The sequence below is a fragment of the Manis javanica genome, chromosome 2 (assembly GCF_040802235.1).
Source record: "Manis javanica isolate MJ-LG chromosome 2, MJ_LKY, whole genome shotgun sequence".
Taxonomy (NCBI): Eukaryota; Metazoa; Chordata; class Mammalia; order Pholidota; family Manidae; genus Manis; species Manis javanica.
The window spans coordinates 25,433,436-25,441,177 of NC_133157.1; the positions used below are offsets into that span (position 1 = coordinate 25,433,436).

General features: G+C 33.7%; 1 long non-coding RNA gene across 1 annotated transcript; it reads right to left on the reverse strand.

Annotated features, from left to right (window-relative positions):
- Positions 1–4,423: 4,423 nt before the first annotated feature.
- LOC140844973 (uncharacterized) lies at positions 4,424–7,463 on the reverse strand. The gene is made up of 3 exons (XR_012123570.1): positions 7,356–7,463; positions 6,653–6,777; positions 4,424–4,526 (listed from the first exon to the last, which is right to left on the reverse strand). It is a non-coding gene; the product is annotated as an uncharacterized lncRNA (long non-coding RNA).
- Between the last annotated feature and the right edge of the window lie 279 nt (positions 7,464–7,742).

Below are 7,742 nucleotides of genomic sequence, written 5' to 3' on the forward strand. Positions count from 1 at the left end.
CAAGGAACAGAAGCCTCCTGCCAACAGTGAGTGAGCTTAGAAATAGATTTTCCATCTCCAATCAAGTCTTTAGCCCTGCAGCCTTGTCTGACAGCTTGATTGTAACCTCATGAGAGAGTCTGAGCCAGAAACATACATCTAAGTAGCTCCCAAACTCCTAACCTTCAGAATCCCTGTGAGATAATAAATGTTTCTGGTCTTAAGTTACTAAGTGTCCAAATAATCTGTTATACAACAATAGATAATAAACACAAATCCTTGCTTAAGTCATACAGCTGAAATACCATAGTATGTCTGTTCCCTGAACCTAGACCCTTGCCACTGCACCATTCTGCTAAGTCTACAGTAGTACTGTGCTCTATAACTAATGGCTTCTGTTTGGGTTTTGAAAGAAAGAAATAGAAATCCAATCAAGCTAGCTCAAGTAAAGTGGGGAATTAATGAAGGAGGCACTAAGCAAATCATAGGCCTCTAAGGATAGGAAACAAAGTACAGAGTTTTGTTTTTAACAAGGAGGAAGGAGTGTCTAACAACTTATCCTCCCATAAATAACATCTATAAATGCTGGAAGAAAAAAATAAACCCTTGAGGGCTCCAGGAACTCAAGAAAAGCAGGCATACATTGGAATGTAGTCAAAACTTGTAGCAAGAAACCAGCACAAAGTTAATTCCAGTTTTTTCAGGTATGCTCTGAAGGTAGCCAGAATTGTGGCCAAAGTGGCATGGCTGAAATTCCAAGAAAAAGTCTGCTACTGTTCTGGCAGGAGGAAGCAGGTGAAAAAAGTCCAGGTAAACTAGACAGAGAATGAAGGGAGAAGAGAGCCAGAAAAGAACACTACAAAAGTCTGTGCTTAAGCTCAGCCTAAATCTCTGCCTGACCTCTGAACTGTGTCTGAGTGGGTCAAATGGAGAGCAGCTAGCAGTTAAAAGCTTAAGAAACTGATCTCAGATCTGAAATTTCACTCACTATAGACATTAGCTTTCAGGTTAAGTCAAACCAACGTGGTTGCCTGCTAAAGTAAAACATCAACATTTTTTAGAGCAATATAACAAAATCCAGAGTCACTACAATGTAACATTCACAATGTCCAGGATACAATGTGAAAATACTTAAATATTTTTTAAAAATACAAAAAGTGGGACTCAGTCTCAAGGGAAAATGTAAACAATACATGACAACCTCAAGATGGTCCATATGTTAGTTTATGAGGAAAGGATTTTAAAATAGCTTTTATAAGTATACTCAGTGAGGTCAAGGGAAATACACTCATTGAATGATAGAAACTTCAGTGGAGAAATATAAAATACAGAAATGAAACAAATTGCAATATTAGAAATGAAAACTAGAGCATCAGAAATTTAAAACTCAATGGATGAGCATAACAGCAAAATGGAGCTCTAAGGACACAGTCAGTGAATTTGAAGATGGGTCAACAGAAATCACCCAATTTGGAGAAGAAAAAAACTGAAAAAAAAATTTGACTGAACCTCACAGACCTGTGAAATAACTTCAAAATGCCTCACTAAGAGAGAGAGAATGGGACAGGAAAAATTTTTTCAAGGAAAAAACAACAACAACAGAAACCATCCCAAACTATTGAAAGATATAAATGTATTAATTCAGGAAACTCAAAACATCTCAAGTAAGATTAATTTGAAGAAATCCATGCTTCAGCACATTGTAGCCAACTGCTGACCAGCAAAGATAAAGAGAAAAATTTGAAAGCAGTCAGAGAAAAACATCACATTATATATATGAAAACAAGAGAGAAATTACCATAGGCTTTTCACCAGAACCCATGGAGGCCAGGAGATAGTGAAACATCTTTAAAGTGTTAAAAGAAAATAACTGCCAACCCAGAATTAAATTCAGCAAAATATCCTTCAAGAATAAAAGTGAAATAAAGACATTTTTAGATAATGAAAAACCAAGGAATTTGTCACCACCAGACCTGTGCTAAAACTGTATCAGGAAAAACAATTTAAATAGAAAATAAATAAATAAAAGTAAGTCATATTGAGAGAATGATACCAAAGGGAAACAGGTTTTCTGAAATGAATGAAGAGTATCACATATAAGTGATAAATATATGGGTAAATAAAAAATACCTTTGATGTTAATTTCTGTAGAACACATTGACTGTTAACAGCAAGAAGTTTAACATTGTCTTGTGGGATTTATAATCAATGTAAGTATACTACATATAAAAACTATAACTTAAAAGTATGGTAGGATGGAGAGTTAATGGACCTATACAATATTTCTTTTTATTAGTTTATACTACATAGACTATGAAAAGTTAAGAATGGATAGAGCAAATATTTTTTTAAATGAACAGGAATATAACTTTAAGCTGATAAATATACTAAGATGGAAATTAAAATATGAAAACAATCCAAAAGAGGGTAGGATAAGGGATGGGGAGATGAGAGAGATTCTCTCCACTCCCCCCACCCTTTCATACACACAAACACAAACACACACACAAACAGAGGATAAAATGGTAGACCTAAATTCAACCATACCAATAATTATATTAAATGCTACTGGGCAAAACACTCCAATTAAAAGGCACAATTATCAGAATGAATTAAAAAATTAAGACCCAGTTTAGCACTATCCATAATAGACATACCTTAAATATAAATAAAAATGTAAAAGTAAATTGACAGAAAAAGACATACCATGTAAAGACTAAGCATATTAAGGATGAAATGGCTATAATAATATCAAATAAAATAGATCTCAAGAATACTACCAAAAATAATGAAGAACATTTCATAATAATAAAAGGGCCAATTCTTAAGAAAGGTAGTCATCATAAATATGTGTGTGTCTAATGAAAGAACCTTATAATAGATGAGTTAATAACTGACAGGATGTAAGAAAGAAATGGATGATGGTACAGTCACAGTGGGAGAATTCAACACCCCTCTTTCATCAAACAATAGGAAATCTAGACAGAATCCAGTAAAAATACAGAATAGCTGAATATATCGTGCATCTCAACCTAATTTGTGTTTATAGAACTTCACACCCAATGACTGCACAGAAACTGCATATTATTTTCAAGTGCACATGGGAAATTCCCCAAGATAATCCATAGATTAGACCATAAGGCAAGTTTCAATAATTTCAAAGGATTGAAGTTATACAAAGCATGTTCTTTGACTATTGAAAGATTACATTAGAAATCAGTAACATAGCCAGGACACTCAAAAACAATGGGAAATTAGAGAACATTCTCATCAATAATCCAATAGTCAAAGGAGAAATCACAGAATGATTAGAAAATATTTGAAAATGAATGATAATGAAAATATAAATACTTGATATGTGACAATAATAATAATAAATGATAACAAAAAACATACTGAATGACAATGAAAATAAAAACTATAATGAAAATATAAATATTTGTGGGATACAGCTCAAGCAGTGCTTAGAGGGAAAATTACAGTTTTAAATACTTGCATTGGGGGGGGGGAAGAAAGATCTATAATTAATGACCTCAAGAATCTAGAAAAAGGAGAGCAAAGTAAACTCAAAGCAGGTAGAAGGAAGGAAATAAAATTAAAAGCAAAAAACAATATAAAACAAAAATAAATAGAATTAATAAAGCAAAAAGCTTGTTCTTTTATAAGAATCAACAAAATTCCTAAACCCCTTGCTGGACTGAGCTGGAAGTGGAGGTAAAGTGGGAAGAGGACACCAATGACCAATATGAGGAATAAAAAAGGGGTTATAATTAGAAATAGTACCACTTTAAAAAGATAAGAAAAAATGATAGGTTTAGGTAAAAAAAATTGACAAATTAAATGGTATAAATGTATTTCTTAAAAGCTAACAAATTATAATATAGAAGAAATAAATAACTAATAGCTATTAAAGAAATTAAATTCCTTGTTAAAAATCCTTCCTGTAAAGAAAAACCATAGACCCAGATATCTCTACTAGTGAATCCTGCCAAACATATAAGGAAAAAAAAAATTCCAATTCTACACAAACTCCTCTAGAAAATAGCGGGGGATTGGGAGGGAAGAGTGTCATTATCCTGGTACTAATCCATACTGAGATATTACAATAAAAGAAAACTACAGATCCATATCGTTCATGAACATAGATATAAAAACTCTTAAACTATTAGCAAATCCAGCAATACATCAAAAGAATAACACATCATGACCAACTTAGATTCATGCCAGTAATGCAAGATTGCTTTAACATTTAAAATGAAACCAATGCAATTCACCATATTAACCGAATAAAGGAGAAAATTAATATTCAGGAAAAAAATCACTGGACACAATTTCATACCCATTCATGTTAAAATAATTCTCAGAGGCAAACTATGAATAGACAGGAACTTCCTCTATGTGGTAAAGGACATCAAGAAAAAATGCACAGATAAAATCGTACTTACTGATGAAATAATGAATGGGTCATCTGAAGATCGGGGAGAAGGCAAGGATGTCTGTTCTCACCAGTTCTAGTCAAGACCGGTGGTGCTAGCAATCACAATAAGCTAAGAAAAAATAAGAAGTCATGAAGATCAGAACGGATGAAGTAAACCCATCTCAGTTTACAGATGACATGATTACTTATGTAGAAGATACAAAACAACTACTAGAACTAATGAGTGAATACAGAAAGACCTCAAGATACAGAATTAAAATTTTTTAAAATCAATGTGAAAATCAAAATTATTTGAATTCTTATATACCAGCAGCAAAACACTGGAACACAAATTTTTTTAATTTCATTTGTAATAGCACCAAAAAAAAAATGATAACATCCTTAGGAATATATTTAACAACAGCCATACAAGATTCCTGTACCAAAAATGCTGAATATTGTTGAGAGAAATTAAAGACCTAAATAAATGGAGAGATATATGATGTTAATGCATAACTCAATATAATTAAGATGACTCTCTCCAAATTTATTTATAGTTTCAACATAACACTAATAAAAATTCCAGGATTTTTTTATAGAAAATTAAAAGCTGATTCTAAAATTTGTATTTATATATGGAATTTAAGTGACCTAGAATGCAAAAAGCATTTTTGAAACACAACAAAGTTGGCGTACTTACACTGACTTCAAGACTTACTGTAAAGACATGGTAATCAAGATAATAATGGCACAAGGACAGGCACTTTGATCAAGAACAAGACTCATAGAATCTGGTCAATTAATTTTAACAGAGATGCTAAGGTAATTTAGTGAAGAAAGAAAATATTTTCACCAAATTGTGCTGAAACAACTAGATATGCATAAGTGGGAAAATGAATATTAAACCCTTACCATACATCTTAAAGAAAAATTAATCAGAATTTTCCATAGACCTAAATATGATGCAAACAAAAGAGAAACAAAAAAGAAAAAAAAGGAGGAAATCTTTGCAACTCTTAATTTCTTACAACACAAAAACCGCAAACTGTTAAAAGGATATTAGTAAACTGGATCTCACCAAAATTTTTTAATTTTGCTCACAAAAAGACAATATTAACAATAACAAGGGATAAGCCACACAAAGGAAGAAAATATTTGCAGTCTAACAAAGGACTAGTATTTGAAATACACAAAGAATTCTAACAATTCAATAAGGAAAAGAAAAATGACAGAATTAAACTGGGGACAAAAGACTTGAACAGACACTTCAAAAAAGAATACAAGCAATGGCCAATATGTGCCTGGGTATAATTGCTCAAGTCAGAAGTAATCAGGGAAGTCAAATTAAAACCAATAATATCCTGTTTCTGGAGGAAGTAATAAGAGGTGGAAGCTGTGGCACCCAGGGATTGGCAAAGAGCCATGAATGCTCATTGGTCAGTTCTGCAGTGTGATTTTGACAAGACTCTTGCCATGTTGCCTCCAGGTCCAGTTCTCCAACACATGCCCTCCATCACAGCAAGTCCATAAATTACCAATATCTTCTCAATAAATTCTTCTGCTACTTAAATCTGCAAAAGTCAGTTTCTTTTACATTAAACTAAGAACTCTGATGAACAGCTACTTTCTGAAAATGATTTCTATAGAAAACTAAAGAAATGTAAAAGTACCTTAGTTTTCAATTAAGTTCAAGAAAATAAGGACATCATTTAACAAATAAAAACTGAGAGTATCAGGTATCAGATGCAATAAAATGACAGGTGAGTGAAGTAAAGGCAGAAGCAGGAAGATAAGCTTGCTGAGATGAGAAGGAAACTAAAAATGAAGTAACAGGACCAATATCTACATTAGGGGCAGAAAATATAATGGTAAGCACTGTAGAGAATCATATATATGGCATAAGAACAAACTTGAAGTCTTTCAAGAATGCAAAGGACAGAGAAGATAAAAAGAGAGAAGATGGATAGACATAGAGGGTATGGACCAGAAATCAAATCTACAGGTAATTGATATTACTAAAAAATAGACCAAAACCAACAGAACAGAAGCAAAACTCAAAGACACATGAGGAAAAAAAAAACAACTTTGCAGCACTGGAGATTTATACCTACTGAACAAAAGGAAAGACCACAGTCAAGTTATTTATGCTCTTTGAGCCTGTGTTTACCATCTGTAAATGGGGATAATAGGTCAAAGGGACAGTGCATGGATCAAAAGAAATAATGTATATAAAAAAGAAGGCAAAAGAAAAGTTACCTTTGTTATTGTTGGTACCATTATTAAATCCTTTCTGTCCAAAGAATTCAGAGTTTCCTGATACCACAGCTCTCTTTGGTATCTTCCAAACCATCTCACCCAGTCTTTCCCACACAGCACACTGCCTTGGAAGTCAGAAGACATGCCTTACTGCTGTATGGCACTGAGCAAGTCACCTGACCTCTCTGAGTTTCCCCGTGTGTTAAGTAAGTCATATTACGCATGTCCTCTACTTATCCCACGCCAATGTTAGACTCAACCAACAGCTGATAATGCACAAGCACTTTGCGAGCTCCAAAGTGGTGTAACCTTTAAAATGCGACTGTTAGCTTTAATTATCAAACATACTCCATATACACATATTGACTTAGATTACTCTTAGCTTCTTTTCAAATTTTGATTTTACCCCATTAGTCTTCCATGAGACACAAAGTAAAGCTCCCTCCCTTGACTGATAATATGAACTCTGATCTATCATACCCAACATCAGACACTAGCTTCCTTCTCTCTTATGGGCATCATGGTTCACACAACTGATCATGTTCTCCTCTGTACTTTGGCTACTAGGAGCCCAGATCTAAACAGGCCCACCTCTGGCAACTATAGAGGACCTCTGAGCATGCATTCTTACCCTAACTATGCTCCAGCATTCATCTTTTCCTACTACTTTGATTTTCCCTATACTTTCCATTTTCTCTTTTACCTCATTACATGTAACTCTTCAAAACCACTCCAAATTCCTTCTGAAATGAAAAAGAACACAAATCTGCTACCAAAGCTCCATTCAGTTGCTAAAGAAAATGCCCTGTGTTCTTACTACAGGGTGCTGATTCCATAGCAACTGTGACAATCTATGTGGTCACTATTCAGCTCAATGCCAATGGGAGTGGCCATCATAAACTGTTCACAAAAACTGACTCAATTGTTTTCTTCCTAGTGTGAATGCAATTCTGCAATGTGACTTTGCAGCAAGTCTCATCAAAAAGTGGAAGCTATTTCCTTACCCCTTGATTCTGGGTGAGTTTTGTAACTTGTTTGCATAAACAGAATTCAGCAGAAGTAGTAATATGCCTGTTCTGAGACTCAAGAG